Source organism: Pogoniulus pusillus, chromosome 4, assembly GCF_015220805.1.
Source record: "Pogoniulus pusillus isolate bPogPus1 chromosome 4, bPogPus1.pri, whole genome shotgun sequence".
Lineage (NCBI taxonomy): Eukaryota > Metazoa > Chordata > Aves > Piciformes > Lybiidae > Pogoniulus > Pogoniulus pusillus.
Window position 1 is genome coordinate 15,231,368 of NC_087267.1, and position 19,082 is coordinate 15,250,449.

Consider the following 19,082-nt stretch of genomic DNA (forward strand, 5'->3'; position numbering starts at 1 on the left):
CTCTCTCTCTCTCTCTCTCTCTCTCTCTCTCTCTCTCTCTCTCTCTCTCTTTCTTTCTCTCTCTCTCTCTTTCTCTCTCTTTCTCTCTTGCTTTGCTCCCTCTATACACACACACACTGCATACCAACACACCACGTGGCAGCCACGAGGCAGAGACACCATCACATTGCTTGGGTTGTATTCATCCCTTTTTGTATTTTGCTGTTTTCCCTTCCCTATCCTTTGTAAACTTCCCTACCTCCAATACCTTTTCTAAGTTATTGTTAAACTTTTCCTTTTTAACTTCCAAATCGAGTGAGATTGATTTATTTGGGTGTGCTTACCTCTTTCTTTCCCTATATCTAATCTCTATCTTTGGGAAAAGGAGGGGGAAGAGGGGAGGGAACTCTATAAATTGTCATTGGGTCTATCAAATTTATTAGAGTCTCTGGGAGCTTGCATTTGAACCCAAGACAGCGGAGGAGAGACTATTTACAGGACAAGGGGTAATGGGTTTAAACTGGCAGAGGGCAGAGTCAACACTAGATGTTAGGAAAGAGTTCTTTACAGAGAGGTGGTGAAAGGCTGGTGCAGATTGCCCAGGGAGGCTGTGGATGCTCCCTCCCTGGAGGTGTTCAAGGCCAGGTTGGATGAGGTCTTGAGTGACCTGTTTCAGTGGGAGGTGTCTCTGCCTATGGCTAGCAGTTGGAACTAGATGACCTTTGAGGTCCCTTCCAACCTAAAGCATTCTATGCTGTTTAATAAGGCAAATTCTGTAAACATGTGTTTATGCTAATATGCTTAATTCACAATCAGCAAAGTTTATGTCTTTTCTAGTAATTTGAAGAGTCTACATGGAGACTTAAGTTGTGCCAGGGGAGGTATAGGCTGGATATTAGGAGGAAGTTATTCACAGAGAGTGAATTGCCATTGGAATGGGCTGCCTGAGGAGGTGATGGAGTCATGGTCTCTGGAGATGTTCAAGAAAAAACTGAATTAAGCACTTAGTGCCATGGTCTGGTTGATTGGATAGGGAAGGGTAATAGGATGGACTGGATGATCTTGAAAGTCTCTTCCAATCTGGTTGATTCTATGAATTCTAGGGTGGAAAATTTGTGCCTGATTTTTTTTTCCCTGATGAATACAGGTAATTTTTTGTTTGTAAGCCATGTAAGATTATCCTGCCTACACTTCAAAAAGTTATTCAAAAAGCCAAAGCCTGAAATTTCGCAACTGTATGGTAACTTCAAGCAAGTTTGGGTAAGGTACCACCAAATCTATGAAAATGGAGAAGAGGAGGCTCAGGGGTGACCTCGTTGCTGTCTACAACTACCTGAAGGGAGGTTGTAGCCAGGTAGGGGTTGGTCTCTTCTGCCAGGCAACCAGCAACAGAACAAGGGGACACAGTCTCAAGTTGTGCCAGGGGAAGTATAGGCTGGATGTTAGGAGGAAGTTCTTCCCAGAGAGAGTGATTTGCCATTGGAATGGGCCGCCCAGGGAGGTGGTAGAGTCACTGTCCCTGGACGTGTTCAAGAAAAGACTGGATGAGGCACTTGGTGCCATGGTCTAGTTGACTGGCTAGGGATGGGTTATAGGTTGGGCTGGGTGATCTTGGAGATCTCTTCCAACCTGGTTGATTCTATCATAATTATGATAGAATGCCTGTTATCTTAATATCATTGCAACAGTCCTTTGTTAAGCAAATTATATTTTCTTTATGCAACAACTACTTTTTTGCTGCTTTTTTCAAACTGTTCTCTTAATTGAATTCTATGATGTTGATGATTTCATACATCTCTGGAAAAATACTTACCAGAATTCTGCATGCATCTGATTCCATTAGGTTTTCTAAACATGACATTCTTTTCATGTGGATTTAGTGCCATAATAAGAGCTGATTAACCTTTTCAGGCTGCATGAGGTTTCATTAAATTGCTAAACTGAAAATTGTATCTGTATCAGGTTAGACTTTGGGGTAAAGTTAGCTGTTGAAGGACCTTGACCCTAAAGTATCATCTATTTTCAATTCCAATTTAATGAACACATTCAAAATTCATTGCTTAATTACATCACACATCAATGAATTTTGCATTTTGATTAGGTAATAATTCTGTGTGATTCTCTGGATCACTTGAGGATACACCCATGAAACACTTAAACCATGCTGATGAGTTCCAAGAAGGACACACATATATATATAAATTTCTTATGCAGCCAGAGGTATTTGTATCTCATTTTATGATAATCTTTATATTCATATTGTTATATTGTTGATCTCTTTTCAGGTCCTGCAGTATATTTTATACTTCTGAAATGTTGTTTTGTCTCTTATTGTCTAATAACGACGTGAGCACAGGTGTATCAGTCTGATAAAACTTTGCAAGTGGACAAGGAGATATCAATCTCACATGTCATAGAGTCAGAATTGTCAGGGCTGGAAAGGACTTCTGAGGATCATCTAGTTCCAACCCCTCTGCCATGGGCAGGAACAACTCACAGTAGATCAGGATGCTCAGAGCCCCATTCAGGCTGGCCTTAAAAAGCTCCAGGGATGGGGCTTCTACCATCTCTCTGAGCAAACTGTTCTGGTGTCTTGCCACCCTCATGGTGAAGAACTTCTTTCTAACATCCAACCTGAATTGGGTTTTATTTTGATTAGGGAAAAAAAAAAAAAAAAGAAAAGTCAAAAAATACATTCATCTTCATGTACTTCAGTAGTCCTCTTTGTTATCATGTTCTCAGCTGAGAGTCTGCTCCTCCTCAGCTCTGGGACACTACGTTCCTTGAAAAATATACTTTTCCTAGAATTTTTTTCTTCTTTACAGGTTGTTTTCTGTGTTACTCCTACATTACTTATTTGACTAATGCTATGCAGAAGTATTACAATATAAACTTTTCATTGACAAAACAGTGGAATACATACTGACTTTGGATTTCTTCATAACAGAAACAGTTACAGGGAAAGGTTGTCACGGGTTGAGTTGAACCTGCTGCCAATATTCAATACCATCCTGCCATCATACCAACTCCAAAATGAAAGTTCTCACTGGAGCAAAGTTCGGATTGTAACAGGAGAGACTTTCCACATCCTGCTTTTTGTTCACAGATTTGGTGTGTTGGTCTTTTTTGCTGGGTGGGAAGCTCACTGATTTCTGCTTTTGCTGTGCTTTTCTGCAAATAGGCTGATATAATTGTACACCTTACCATCTCATTAATCTCTCTTGATCTCAACCCAGAGGCTTTCTGTGTTAATTTTCCTCCTGTCTGTGTGGAGAGAGAGGGGATGCTTGTGAGAGTGGTCTGTGTGTGGGGAGAGAGGGAGCACTTGTGAGAGTGAACCATGTTAACACAGGACAAGATGAAAGAGATATATGAAATGTGGAAGAACACTGTCAACAATGAGGCATTTTGGACTAAACTGAAGCTGCAAAGAATACTCACTGAGGAAGAAGTACAGATGGTAGGCTGGGCCATGCCATTAGTGCAAACACTCTTTTCACAAAGGCCACATGCAGAAGTATCTAAAGAACAGATAATTTCCCATAAAGATCAAAGTAGTCAATCATATTTCACAGATTTTAATACATTTCAAAAAGGCTGAGAGGCCTAAGAATTCTGAGTTTTGTACTGCTTTACTCCAGGAAATCTGTACTCCAGGAAAACCAGCATCAGATATAATATGTAATAAAAAATAAAATCAACAATGAACCGTCCCCAAAGAAATAACCAACAACTAAATGAACAACCCCACAAAAACACAACTTCCCCCCCCCCCAAAAAAAACCAAACAAAAACAAACCCCAAAAAACCCAAAACCATAAATAACTATTTCTGACCAAAAAAGCAAATACTTATAACTTCACAAGAACAAATTGCATTCAATCCCTACTCTTTAAATAATCTATTGAAATTAATCTCTGTCAAGTAACACTACTAATTTTCTGACTTTAAAGAAAATACTTTAGCATTGCATATCTGCAGCTTCAATTGCTTCAACCTTTGTAACATTTTATTTTTATTATAGGGACTGGCTTTTTTCTTTTCTGAATAGACCTTGTTTACAGTGTATCTTCAGGCTATCACAGTACCTTGGAGGATGTCAAGTTCTGTAATTAAAGAATCTCTTAACTGAAGAGCACTAATGGCAATCATTGTGACTGTCAGCATTTTTTCTCTTTTCACATGAGGACACTGGATGTTAATTGGATTAAGTCTGGTTCTGGCTGTAATCTCTGCAAGCAGTAGTTAAGGAAAGAACTGCTATGTCGCACCTGGTTTGTGGGCTGGAAGGTGATGAACGCAGTTAATAAAATGCAATTTAAAGCACAACCCATGCACATAATTAACTATGCCTTATTTCCTTGATTAAAAATCTGCTTATCAATGATAATGACTCAAATAAAACACAAGGTAATATTTTAAGGTAGAGTAGATACTTACATTACTTGAAATGATACACTTTGAATGTGCTGAGTGAGTTTCTTTTATGGAGTGTTATTGTCCCTTTTGACTAAACAGATAACATTTAGGGTCTTGCAAAATTGGGTGGGTTTGAATTTGGTTTTTCATTTGTTTGCTTCAGATTGGGTGGTGTGGAGAGAGGGTTGGGGTTTTGTGGGGTCTTGTGTGTTTCTGGTCTTGGTTTTTCTTTGTTTGCTTAGGATATTTTTTTTTCTACAGGGTAAGAATTGAACAAACTGAGATATTATTCTAATACAACCCAGCCTACTTCTAAAGTTTCTGTTTCTCAGAGAAGTATCATCAAATTTCAAGCAGCAGCTGCTCTGGCAATCTGAGACTGTCAGCACACTACAGAGAAAGTTTCCATTTATCTTTACTTAGGACTGCATTGTCAATGTTTAGCATCTCTTGATTTCTGTTGATTTTACAGTTTCCTGTTTCAGTCCCTTTTTTCCCATGCACAAATGATGATAAATAGATACTACTAAATCGATACCCTCTGCTTCTGCAATCATCCCTCTGCTTCTGCAATAAAAAACAGCCTGTGGTCTTTGTTACTGTTGTTTCAGCCATCAACAGCATCAAACTCCATTCTTATTAAGGCTGAGGTGAAAGACAATATAAATAAGGCTTATGATACCTCAGTGATCATAGCCAAGATGCTGGTGAGCTGTGCAACCTCTGGCATAACACTATAGCTACAGTGTCGAGTGATTTCTTGAATGTTTAGAGTTCCTAATAAGACATAGATTCAAGGCTTATGTTCAATAGAACTGCAATGAAAGATAATCAAGAACTGACAACTCTGCAGAGGTTTAGAAATTCAATCTAAAGAAAATTCAATCTAAGAACATTGATCTGGCAAGTATACAGGAAAAAAAACACATGACAAAGACTAGAAGCTGTAAGGAGAATTTTGGTACATCTTGCAGCAAGAGTAGTGATGGATGTTCTAGATGAGTTGAGAGGTTATGGACAGTAGGAGAAGAGCTAAACTTTATTTGCAAAAATCATTGCAATACCTGAATTCTTGAGGGATCCACAGAACAGGTAAATTGCACTTCCCCATACAAACAGAAAAAAGGGGGGAAGTCAACTTTATTCTGTTTTGAAGGTGTTGTACAATTTAAAGTAGTACCACAATTTAAAGTAGTGCCACATATTCTCCATAGCCCATAGAGGTACTGAGGGGCTAAAAGTAAACCAACCAAGGCTGGCTCTTTGTTGGGTCATAGTTGAAGAAACTGCATTTGATGGAAGCGCTTGAGAGCCATTGAAAGAAGCTCATCTGGTGTGGTTCAGTAAAGTCACTCTGAGAAGGCTCTGGAAAAACTTTGTCTGTCTAAGAGGATAAAACAATATTTTGTTTCGTACTTTCTGTGAAATAAGGAAAGAAAGAAACATGTAGAAAATGTGTAGAAAGCAAATGCAAAACTGATTCTTACAGGGAGTAAGTGTACTCTCTCTGAATGTGCTGGAGCTTAACAGTCCTTGTGTAAGGAACGGTCTGCTGATGCATGATGTGTCAGTGATTTGTCTTTGTAATGTCACTTTCTGGAAATCTATGAATGTGTTTAAACTAATAAGAGTAAGCCTGGCAGGAGTACACTGACATGTGATCTCCCACATGTTTTAAATATACGAGCAGTCTATGCAACCCTTTTGGCCCAGGACAACAAATATTCGTCCAAACAGTTTCTAAACACAGCTCATGCATAACGCCCAATAAGTATTCACATCCAGTTGCTGTGCTCCTGGAAGCAAGAAGCTTAATGCTATGGACACAGCCATTCTGTACCAGCTGGCCTGACACCGAAGTTCATTTCAGGCCCATTCAATTTACTAAGTACAGTTATGTATTCTGTATAGGGTTTGGCAGAGACAAAGTCAATTTTCCCTATAGCAGCCCTTGTAGTGCTGTGCTCTGAGTCAGAAGTGTTGATAACAATGTTTTGGCTACTGTTGAGCAGTGCTCTCACAGCATTAAGACTGTCTGACCAACATTCTCCCCTCAGCAAATCTTGGGAGGGGATATGGCTGGACCAGCTGACCCATACTAACAAAAAGGGTGTTCCACACTATATGACATCTGCTTATTGATAAAAGCTAAGATAAAGGAGGAGGAGATGCAGTGGGGCACATTCACTTATATGACATCTGTCTTTTGGAGCAACTGCTACAAGTACTGAAGTCCTACTTCCTGGGAAGTCCCACTTGCATGCTGATGGGAAGCAGAGAATAAATATTTTGTTTTCCTTTGCTCCCGCATGTGCCTTTTGCTTTATTAAGTTGATGCTATCTTGAAGTGGGAACTTTTTTCTATGCTATCTTCTCCCTGCTGTGTCCTGCTCAAGACAGGAGCAATAGAACAGCTTAGTGAGAGGCTGGCATCCAGACTAAGATGACCTGCCAAAAATCATCAACACTGATGTCTTCTCAATCATAAATATCTATGTAAAACTATAAGGTTGAACTCCTAAGGAACAATGAAATGTTTACCTCTGGAAGTACTAGTGTCTTAAGACAAAATTGTCATGTACCATTAGACTTGCATATATAATACTATCTCATACATGATACTCATAGGATATGTCAACTATCTTCTCTGAGTCATTTGGGCCCTACATACTAACATTCCTTTCTGCAGTGCTTATCCCTACAACTTTACAGTAGCTTCTGCCCCATTGCAGATTTGACTTTGATCTATTTTGATGACTTTGACTTGTGGTTCATTGCAAACATGTCTTTCTTTCTTTCTTTCTTTCTTTCTTTCTTTCTTTCTTTCTTTCTTTCTTTCTTTCTTTCTTTCTTTCTTTCTTTCTTTCTTTCTTTCTTTCTTTCTTTCTTTCTTTCTTTCTTTCTTTCTTTCTTTCTTTCTTTCTTTCTTTCTTTCTTTCTCTCTCTCTCTCTCTCTCTTTCTTTCTTTCTTTCTTTCTTTCTTTCTTTCTTTCCTTCTTTCCTTCTTTCCTTCTTTCCTTCTTTCCTTCTTTCCTTCTTTCCTTCTTTCCTTCTTTCCTTCTTTCCTTCTTTCTTTCTTTCTTTCTTTCTTTCTTTCTTTCTTTCTTTCTTTCTTTCTTTCTTTCTTTCTTTCCTTCCTTCCTTCCTTCCTTCCTTCCTTCCTTCCTTCCTTCCTTCCTTCCTTCCTTCCTTCCTTCCTTCCTTCCTTCCTTCCTTCCTTCCTTCCTTCCTTCCTTCCTTCCTTCCTTCCTTCCTTCCTTTCTTTCTCCTCTATAAAATGACAAAATGCTGTTTTAAAGCCTTGGACTAAGTTCTTCTGATAAGTCAGCTGTTGCATATTCTTTGCCTACGGACCGTGACTTGTAATTTGCAATGTACTGTGTAGGCAGCAGTTTTACAGGTACTTGTCAATCTATTTTACTATATTCCTTGCCCTTGATGTTTTGTCTCCCACTGGCTGTATTCTCTCTTTACATTTATTTTCATTTTAACCCCTTAGTGGTCTCTCCTCTTTTTATCTAAGACTTATGGGATGAATTTAATAGATTAAAGAGTTTTAAGAGTTTTATATGTCACTGTTGCTCATGACAACCTCTAGTGTTGGACTAATCAAGCCATACTGTAGAAGAGTTCTTCTCTTTATATTATAAGAAGCATGGTGCACTTGGGATGCTCAATTAGGCTTTCCTTCATAACAATAACAATAATAATAATGCTGTCTTTAGTGGGCAACACATTATATATGTATATTTACATATATACTTACATATATATGTATATTTACATTCTATGATTCCATATTTGCAATTATTTATTTAATAAAAGTTCAATGTTCCTTTACCAAAAACTTAGCAAAGTTTTTGGTAAAATATTCTGTATTTAAAAGACCAATAGTCATGAAAATATACTGTCCTCAGTAACCACATTGTATCTCATCCTTTTCAAACCTCAGAAGATTTGGAGTGCTCCTAAATGAAAAGGAAAGAATCATAGAATCAACCAGGTCAGAAGAGACCTCCAAGAGCATCCAGTCCAACCTAGCACCCAGCCCTAGCCAGTCATCTAGACCATGGCACTAAATGCCTCATCCAGTCTTTTCTTGAACACCTCCAGGGACAGCAACTCCACCACCTCCCTGGGCAGCCCATTCCAATGCCAATCACTTTCTCTGGCAACAACTTCCTCCTAACATTCAGCCTAGACTTCCCATGGAACAACTTGAGACTGTGTCCCCTTGTTCTGTTGCTGGTTGCCTGGCAGAAGAGACCAACCCCCACCTGGCCACAGCCTCCCTTCAGGTAGTTGTAGACCGCAATGAGGTCCCCCCTGAGCCTCCTCTTCTCCAGGCCAAACAACCCCAGCTCCCTCAGCCTCTTCTCATAGAGGTAAAAAAGAAGTGGTATGATTTTTTCTGTTTGATTTTGGTTTTGGTTTTGGGGGAGGGGTGGGCAGGGAATGATGACACAACCCACAGAATATTGAAACTTGGCTTGAGTAGTTAAAATTCATTTTAGATAAAGAAAAGCTTCACTCATAGTAGAACTCTACATTTCTGTAGATGATAAATTTGCAAGGGTAGAGCTGTCAGAGATCCAAACCTACTTGTAATTTATGTTTCAATAGCAAAATAGCTATTGTAGAAGAAACAAGAAAATGTTGAAATTTGTCAGTGAAATGTTTTGACATTTTCTGAAAAGGAATCAGTTTGTTTTGAAACATTTTTTTTGTTATTTTATCCTTACTGAAGCACCTTGTATTGATAAATAAAATTTCTCTTTTTCCCTAAGAAGAAAGCTCTCTAATTATTTATTTTTCAATTCTAGGGGAAACTTGGTCAAGATTATCATATTCTCTTTCTCAAACAGTTTTAATGAAGCAGAACATCTTCCTTATATGAGTAATGTAAAGTAATGCTTTGAAAAGTTAATAAATGGGAGATGAAGCCTGTCTTTACACCCTTTGGTACTCACTGGTTATCATTGTATGAATACTAAGAACAAAAATAGCTAGAATAAAGCAAAAATGCCAGCCCTTTTTGTAAATAAGAAGAGTCTGTGATGTTATGATTAACTTCTTCAGACAATGACCTTCTACCTTCATATCATTACAGAAACAAGAATATCTAAAAACCTGCAGTTAGGAAATACAATCCTACTGAAAATATTGACAAACATTTTTATGCTTCATAACCATCTGGATAGGACTCTGAGAGTCCACAAAATCCTTAAAGAGCCTGGATGTTGAGTAGAATCATAGAATCATAGAATCAATCCCAGCTCCCTCAACCTCTCCTCATAGGATTTGTGCTCCAGGCCCCTCACCAGCTTTGTTGCCCTTCTCTGGACACGTTCCAGCACCTCAACATCTCTCTTGAATTGAGGGGCCCAGAACTGGACACAGCACTCAAAGTGTGGCCTGACCAATGCTGAGTACAGGGGAAGAATAACCTCCCTTGTCCTACTGGCCACACAGTTCCTGATACAGGCCAGGATGCCATTGGCTATCTTGGGCACCTGGGCACACTGCTGGCTCATCTTCAGCCTACTATCTATCAGTACCCTCAGGTCCCTCTCCTCTTGGCTGCTTTCCAGCCACTCATTCCCCAGCCTGTAGTGCTGCTTGGGGTTGTTGTGGCCAACGTGCAGAACCCTGCACTTGGCCTTGTTAAATGCCATCCTTTGGCCTCTGCCTACCCATCCAGCCTGTCCAGGTCCCTCTGCAGGGGGGTATCCTTCTGATTACATCAATTCAGTGTGGCAAACACATTTGACAAAATGCATTACAACAACTCTTTGTGTAATCTTTTTAGATTTACTGGCGTATTTACAGGTGCTGGTCACACAAAATAAGGAAAGGCAGCTCTCAAGCAGTTGGTAGCTCACCTACAAAACAGCAAATGCATACTTTATCTCCAGAATGAATATAATTTTCATTTTTGATCATTGTAATAAAAAATTAAAGTAACTGAATAAAAAGAAAGCCCTCCACAAACCACAAAATTAGACTGGAAAAAGCACGCATGGATTTCACAATAAGCTCCTTGAGTTTTCAACAGGTAATTATCAATTCATCAGTGAACATGTGAAACTCATTTTCTCCTATGTATTATTCTCTCTGATTTGATGAAGGAATAGACTGGCAGATATTCAGACCTATGAAAAATGTTCATTTATTTTCAGATACAGACTTTAAGGATGCTTGAAAATGTTAAGAGACTGGTTCTAAATGTTCTCTTATTTTCAGGTATTTGAGGGCTTGGGGTTTTTTTATTTGGTTTAGGTTGGAGCTTTTCGTTTGTTTCTGTTGGTTTGGTTTTTAGGGTTTATTTTTTGTTTGTTTGGGGTTTCTTTGGGTTTCTTTGTGTTTTGGTTTGTTGATTTTTTTGCTGTTGTTTTGGGGATTTTTTTTGTAGTTTTGTCTGTTTGTTTGTCGAGGGTTGGACAGTACTCTGTTTTTACACCTTCAACCCATTTTTACATCTTTCATGCAAACTGATTTTTTTAATGTCACTTCACAAAAGAAGCATCATGAAACTGTCAAGTGTGTTTGGAGGGTTTTTTGAGTACATATTTTTTAAAATGCTCTCTTCAGGCAGTGAATTTTTAGTTTCTTTTCCTTCATTGTGAGTTTTCTTCAAAACTGTAACTTTTGATATCTGAAAACCATTAAGAAAAGATGAAGATGATTGAATTTTTTGTCTGAGTCCTCTCCTCTTTTCTCCCCATCCTCCAATTACTCAGAAAAATTATCAAAATATTAAAGTATGTTTTTCTTTAGTTTAAAGAAAATATAGACAAGTATAAAAGCAGACTTGTGGTCAGCTCTGTTCCTCAACTCAACTTTTTTTTCCCTGGGAAACAATACTGGGATTCAAGATATCCTTCTTTTGGAACCAGGAACATACCTGGAGGTTTCCAGATTTAAACTATAGGAAAGTCATTTGTCAGGGGTTTTAAGTTGTTTATTTTTCTCTCTCTCTCTTATTGCCTTGATGAAAACCCCTGCCATGTACAAAGTCTAATCCTCCCCAACAGCTGTGCAGTGCACCCTGATGAGAAATGTGAAATATGATGGAGTGGGAAGATTCCTTGAGCGTAAATTCAAGGCCAAACTTTGCTGGTTCTCTCTCCCTCTCTCTCTCTTTGTCTGTGTGGATTGTGGGTTGCAATACAAGGAACAATTTTACTCTCTGTTTAACATAATAATATGTTTCCATAGCATTGTACATGCTTTAATTGGAAGGAAATGTTCCTAAGGCAATGTTGTAAGTGTTTTTTTACCTCATAAAAGTTTTAGTCCTTTTCCATGAAAAACAACATCTTTCACAGAAACAACAACTGAAACCATTAATTAGCCTCTATTTTAATTAAATGATGATCCTCATTTAACAGTAATTAAATTTCAATAGCTAGATAAATTAAGATAAGAGCATTTAGTTTAATTAAATTAGGTATGGTGTTATTTGTTATTACCACTGTGAATGACTAAAAATACAACTACAAATTTCTTTATTAATTTCTTTGTAAATGTAAATGTACTTTATCATTTAAAGAAAATTATTAACACAATGATCTCACTTAATTAAAATAAAACACTTAAATTTCAATGCATTTCCATATCTGTAAAAGATAAGTACAAGAAAGCTACTTAAATTTTCAACTTTAAATGTAGGAATCCACCAATTTTTGAATATTCTTATATAAGAGAATACTGTATACCTTTAAAAAAATAAATCTACTTATTTTGGTTCAAATTTCTACTCCTTTGAGTTCAAATTATTGCAGTGGCTGCCTATCTTGCTAAAGGAATGAAATTTTAAACATGTCTTCAGAGCTCTGTGTGTCTCTGAAGTATTAAAAGCAACACCAATAAACAAGCAAACAAGCAAAGCACACTATGCTGTGTATGATATTCTAACCAAAGGGGGAAAAAAAAGAACAACAGCAACAAAGGAATTAAGGCTTTAAAATTTATTAAAATGGTAAATATTGCCACTTAAAAAAACTAAACCCACTCTTCAGAACAGGAACTGAAAAGTTGATCCATCTTGGAAACAATTTCAGAATGACAGACCTAAACAATCCAGCCTGCCTCTGGCAATGGCAGGAGATCTAAATCCTGTACTTTGTGGATACTACTGCTGAGACTCAAACAAAAGTCTTGGGGTCTATGCAGGTTTGACTTCAGCTCTGGATTCCTGACTTAATCCTGACTTAATCCTGACTTGACTAGAGAAACTTATGCAAAATGATGTGTTGCTACCTCTATGATATGACACTGGGCAACAATCTGATCTGAAACAATGATCTGAAACAATGTCCCAGGTTGAGGCTATAGGGTTAAAAATCTTCTGGGGACTAGAAGATTGTTACTCAATCCCATAATTCTGCTATCTTGTTATGAGCTCATAACAAGTGAGCTCAGTTCACTCTCCTTTCCTCCTCCTCCTGCCCTGTGTGTGTGGCAGGAGCCACTTTATCAGGAATAACATGTAAGCAGTAGGTCTCTTTGGTTGGCAGAGGGATTGAAGGGCAGAGGGAGAGTTTACATTTAGTTATTTTGGGGTGGGGAAAAATTCAGTGGGGTTTGCCATGGATGGGGAAATTGCTTTATAATGTCTACCTCTGTATTTTCTCTCTCTAAATATAATTCTGTATTTTCTCTCCAATTTGATTTAAGAGTTAATTTCTGTTGGCTCTCTTTAAAAAAACACAATAAACAATCATATTTATTGAGCCATCAGTTGTTTTCTCAGATGATTACACTCTGTCAGTTTCTCCTCATTTCTGTGTTTACCAAGTACTTATAAACTATGATTCCAGAAAGGAGGACCCCCAAATATTTGCACTTCTTCATTCTTCCCCCCTTGAAAGAATTTAAAATTCTCTACAACACCTTGTTACAGGTCACCTCTAGCTCTGACAAAAAAACCTCCTGCTATCTAGTTCTGCAAAAATTACTATTTTTGCTTGAATGTATCTCTGCAGCAATTAGCACTGCTGTGAAGACATAAAGGAGATGATAATGATAATAATAATAACGTTAAAGAGTAAAAAATTAAGCATATTCATAATTTTCTGTTAATATATTTACATGAAAATAATATATTTAAAGACAAAAAGTTCAAGGGGTGTGAAGATTTTATTACTTAAATAAATAGTTAGGAGCTGTTGCAATTTCACCAACAGGTAAATGGAAGGCACATCAGCTTTCTGGAGATAAAGTTTGTCCTCAGTATAGTACTTAGCAGAAGAGAAGCTCAGCAGGTGAGCAGCAAAATAAATATGGAAGTTTAGCACTGTAAATACAGATTCCACATCTGCTGCCTGAAGACATAACTATGATCCTCTTCCATTATGCAAAATAAACAACACTGGAGGTGGATAATCCTGTACTGTAAAAGACTTCTGTTGAGAATACTCCTTTTGACTGAGAAGGTGGTGTCCTTTACTGGAAGCTAGACTTAAATCATAATCTCTGCATGGTTGTAAAGTGCTTTATATTTGTATGATAGGTAATCTATTGTATATAATTGAATTATTCTTATGGATGAGGTAGGATTAGAGTGCTTTCAAGTAGAAGAAAAATGTAGACAGTTGATCCACGGTTAAAACATTTCAATTGATCATAACCTATTCTTTCACTGGTCTTTTTAAGATAGCACTATTCCTGTTGTCTCACTTCAATCACAAACTCTACAAACCAAATTCCATATGTACTGAAATGACTGAGGTCTTTGCCCTACCAGAACAAAAAGGACAAAAAAAATAAACACAGTTTCAGCTACAGCTGCTGTCTTTATTTTGGAAAAGACCAGGAAATTTGTCCAGACTACATTTCTGCACAATGAATACTTTTAGTATGATCATTTTGGGGGATTGGCAAGGGAAGAGAACCATTAGGTAAAAGTGTCTGTGAAGCAGCTCTTACTGTCACATTTCACAATATGAATACAATGAAGATAGAGGCAGGTGTAAGGACTGAAAGAAATGACTGAACTAAATGATGAGGGAGAGGATGGGCTCAAGGGAAAGGACTCTGTTAACAACTGAAGCACCAGAATAAACTCTGGGTTGAAAACTTGACCAAAAAATCTTGCCTTCACCTCAGGTACACTTTCTTTGAAAGTTATTTCCTCCTAGATAAAGAGCCCTCTGTAATCAGCATGTGAACTTCTAAAGGCCAAAGCTTAGGCTTAAAAAAGAAAATATGGCATCAATCAAGGTTTTTTTTTCTCCTGTTGGTTCCTTTTTGTCCAAGAGACTATTGATTGCTGCACCATATCACCTGATCCTGGAGTAAAGGCAAAGCTAGAGAATAGTGTGGATTATCAGAGAATGGCAAATATTCAGCCTGATAAAATTGAAAAGAAGTGCTACACAGAGGAGTCAGGCTGTTCTGTTGTACTTGTCTTAGATGTATGGTGAAAAGTCCATTATCTCCAACTGTGCTGGTAACTTCCTCTGCATGCAGAGGTACTCCTAGGTGTTGCTTAGCCACATGTATTGTCTCCAAGTGGCTGCTGTGATGGGCTACAAAGCACTCTGGTTCCTACTGCTCCTGCTTTGCCACATGGCCACCCTACTGTGTGGTGGGACAACCACTCCCTGAATCTACTTCCATCCATTGCCATCAATCTGGTTGTATATAGATATGGTATCTTGTTTCCCTTCCCAATACCTTTTTGTAACTCCCCTTACCTTAAATACCTTTCATTTATTGTTAAAGTTTTTTTTCTTTTAACTTCCAAATCGAAGCAAGACTATTCTTTGGGTGTTTTACCCCTTCTCATTCTCTACTTCTAATTCCTTTTTCTTTCCAAAGGGGGAGGAGGTGAATAAATCTGTCCTGGTAGGGCATAAATCCTGTCAGGCCAGTTTAACCCTTGCTCTCCTTCTCCTGTTGCAGGTCCATGAGTGGAGTTGAATGAGCAAACTATAGAGGGTTTGGCCCCAGCAAAACCTTGAGGGCTAGGGGCTTAGCACCATGTGTCAGGTGTCTTGTGCTGCCCCTCAATGTGCCTGCATGGTCAAATGAGGCACAAAGCTTTGAATTCATTGGCCAGAATAATGATGCTAGTGCATATTGGCCAGTTTCATTTCAAAATTATTTAATGGGGGGTGATTTAGAAGTTGTGCCTTTCTGCACTGAACCTTTCTGCACTGACCCTCCACCAGGAGCACATTTGCACCTTGTTGACTGGGAATCAAAGCAGCTATGTATTTGCAGCTAGCACTAGCAGCTCGGCAGCAGCAACTCAGTTCTTCTCTCCTTCCCTCTGTCTGGAATATTTTGTACTTTACCCCGGGATCATTATTGTGAATTTGAAAGTGTCTTTGGTATAGGAGACTTACTCAGGGACCAAAAGGCATCATGAGTACATATGCTGGAGTTAATGCTAAGACTCCATAAGCGTAGTCAGAATTTTTCCTGGTTTTGCATTCCTATTCTCGAAGTTTTGATTGTTTAAACTGTTTAATTCTGTGGAACTAATTTTTAAATACTATTAACAAAGTTAACATTTATAAAGGAATTAATATTCATAGTACATAACTGGTAATTTCCAATACACTTTTCTTGCATGTGCAAATCATAAAGTCAGTACTAACCAATTCAAGGAGAAGAATCCCAACTTCATATCTTAGCAACAAAATGGACTTCCTTAGAGTGTATTTTCAGAGTCGTTTTAGTGCCTTGTCAACAGAAAATGAAAGGCTCATTTGTTTCTAAAGACCAATAAAGTAGTTCTCAACATATAATAATGTTATTTTATGAACCTCCAAGTTCGACAGTAATTTCAGTAGAATTTTCATGATAATAATGTTTATAACAAAAACATTCAAGACACAAGATAATGGAAATACAGAAGTTATGCTGAATAGATGAAATAAAAAATAATTTGACTCTCTATGGCTCCTTTTTAAAAACATTAACTGTATATCAAACATTAAAAGTCTATGTGCTTCCATGGTTAAAAAAAAAAGTGTCTAATTGTTAGGTAGAATGGATGCACAGAGGACCAGGGCTATTATTATAAATACCACAAGCCATCATTACTATTATGTGGAGGGGGAGTCTCAGAGTTGCTCAAGGTAATAAATATCCAGATTTGTAAATTAGTTCCTAAACTCAGCAATTTTTAAGATGGGAAGATGGAACTGTTATATGAAAAGATGTCAACTGTTATCCAGGGAATCTGAAAACTGAGACTGAAATGGGATATAGATCAAATTGCCACAAGCAAAATTTAGATAAACTAGTGACCGACACAAGAAAAAAATAGGCGACCTCTGCTGTCAGGAAGACACTCTCCCTGGCACTGACACCTGGTAGGTTATAGTTGAAAATCTCTCTAGAGTGCAGACTACAGGAATCATGTAATCATAGAATTATAGTATGCTTTTTTGTTGGAAGATCACCCAGTTTCCTATTGTAAGCCAGGACACCTAGTAGACCATGGTTGAAGCCTCTGTAACTTCTCTGGGCAACTTGTTTCAGTGCTTTGTCACTGTCATGGTGAGGAATTTCTTCCTAATGTCTGATCTAAATCTATCTTCTTCCAGTTTGAAGTTCTTCCTGCCCTTACATGCCATTGTAGAACGACTTCTCCAGCTATCCTGTAAGCCTCCTTCACATACTGGAAGGTTGCTTTAAGATCTCTTCAGAACTTTCTCTTCTCCAGGATGAATAATGCCAACTGTGTTAACCTTTCTTCACAGAGAAGGGGCTCCAGCTCTCTGATCATCATTGTGGCCCTCCACTGGGCCTACTCTAACAGTTCCAAATCCATCATGTGCTGGCGGCTCCAGAGCAGGACACAATACTCCATCTGAGGTCTCCTGAGAGCAAAATAGAGGAGCAGAATCACAATGCTTCTTTTCATGCAGCACAGGATGTAACTGGCCTTCTGGACTGCAAGCACACATTTCTGGCTTATGCTGTTTCTCATCAACCAGTATACTCAAGTCTTTCTTCTCGTAACCTCTCTCCACCCACTCTCAGCCAGCCTGTATTTTTGTTTGGCATTTCCCTTACCCAGGTGTGGGACTTTGCAGGAACTTAATCTCCTCTAATACCAACGAGAATGGAGATGCTTAACTCACAAGTATAAATTAAATGAAGGTGTCTCAAGGTCAAACAAAATCTCAGACCAGAAGGATTCTGAGATACCTTTGTCGCATGATTCACAAATAAAATTTATCACGTTGTAATGTGGACTTAATGTTGATTTCTTTCACTCCAGAACTTTTTCTGCCATTCTGTTCTTTACTTTATAAACATTATTTCTTTGAGAAAGCAGAATTGGAGTCTTTCTGTGGCAGCAACTTCCAGAACAACATTCATGGCCATAACTTCAGTCTATGTTATATAGCTTTTTTATGTAATCCCATTAGCTATCATCTCTACTAACAATGAGTGTCACCCTAAAACATCAAAGAAGTTTGTTATTTTTTCTCATTAAATTCTCCCTTGAGTAGCAAAATGGGGGAAATGGAATGCTGTTAAAGTCTCCACATCTACTATCATTCCTTGTCTTTATTTTTATCATTAATAGCCAGTTAAGAAAAAAATAGATTTTGGCAATAATATAATGAAATGGCTCTCTGTTGCAACTGGTGCCTGTACTTTTCTCCTTGGCTTGCTTTCTATGTAACTAATCCTTCTGCTTTCTAACTCCCCTGCTTGATCGTCCAAACTCAACTTGTATGTAAGGCAAACGATGGAATAAGATAGAGGGGTGGAAAGAAGGTAGAAGGGTGGTTGGGAGCCCCTCCTGGGGACTCTGGTTTCTAGGAGGGGTGTTGTGTTTCTATATTACCTTTATCTTGTATATTTATGTATATATTGTAAATATCTGCTATTATATTGTGCTAAGGTGTTCATTCCTTAATTTCCAGATGTCTGAGTCTAGTCTGGGTGATTCCAGAAGAGTGAGGGGTGAGTAACACCCAAACCATCACAGCTTTATTTTGGCACCCAATGTGAGGCCATGCTAATCTTCTCTGTATTGTTCCAATTTTAGTATATGTGCTGCCAAAGCAGGGTTGGCTAAAAGACACATTTAAATCTAAGTAGTATAAAGCAGCTCAACTGGTTAACATCTTTCCCTATTCTTTTATTTATTCCAAGAAAACTACCTCTATATTGCACTTATTATGTCATAACTAATGTATAATTAAAATTAACTTTGATGGCAGTGTCTGAGCTTTAGATAAAATAATCAAGTATTAATGAGTAAAAATCAACTCATCCTCAAAAGATATTTTGGATAATTGCTAAAAAAAAATAAAATATTGATAACCAATTTTATATCTTAACATCTGTCTGTGTATTTAATGTTACAATGTTCATTGTAAACAGAGGGGCTCAAAGCTAGAAAATGCACCTGAAAATATATGTAGGTGATACACTGTTAAATGTCACATCATTTGTGAGGAAACAAATAGGCATATTTGTGTTGTCCTAAACCTGCTGTACAGACTGTCGGAACCAAGTGTCTTTGTGGTGTATATTGTTGTGCTAATAAAATTTTCCTCTATGATTTTCATTCTATTCTGCCACCGACCTTCCCCACACACAGTAAAAAAATAAAACAATAAAAAAATAAAAACCACACACACCCAAACCAAACCAAACAACAACAACAAAAATCCAACTTGATATGGGGATATGAAGAAATAGGG

The 19,082-nt window shown here is 37.9% G+C and overlaps 1 non-coding gene across 1 annotated transcript; it reads right to left on the reverse strand.

Annotated features, from left to right (window-relative positions):
- Positions 1-18,339: 18,339 nt before the first annotated feature.
- Positions 18,340-18,441, reverse strand: LOC135175166 (U6 spliceosomal RNA). The gene has a single exon (XR_010302277.1). It is a non-coding gene; the product is annotated as a U6 spliceosomal RNA (small nuclear RNA).
- Between the last annotated feature and the right edge of the window lie 641 nt (positions 18,442-19,082).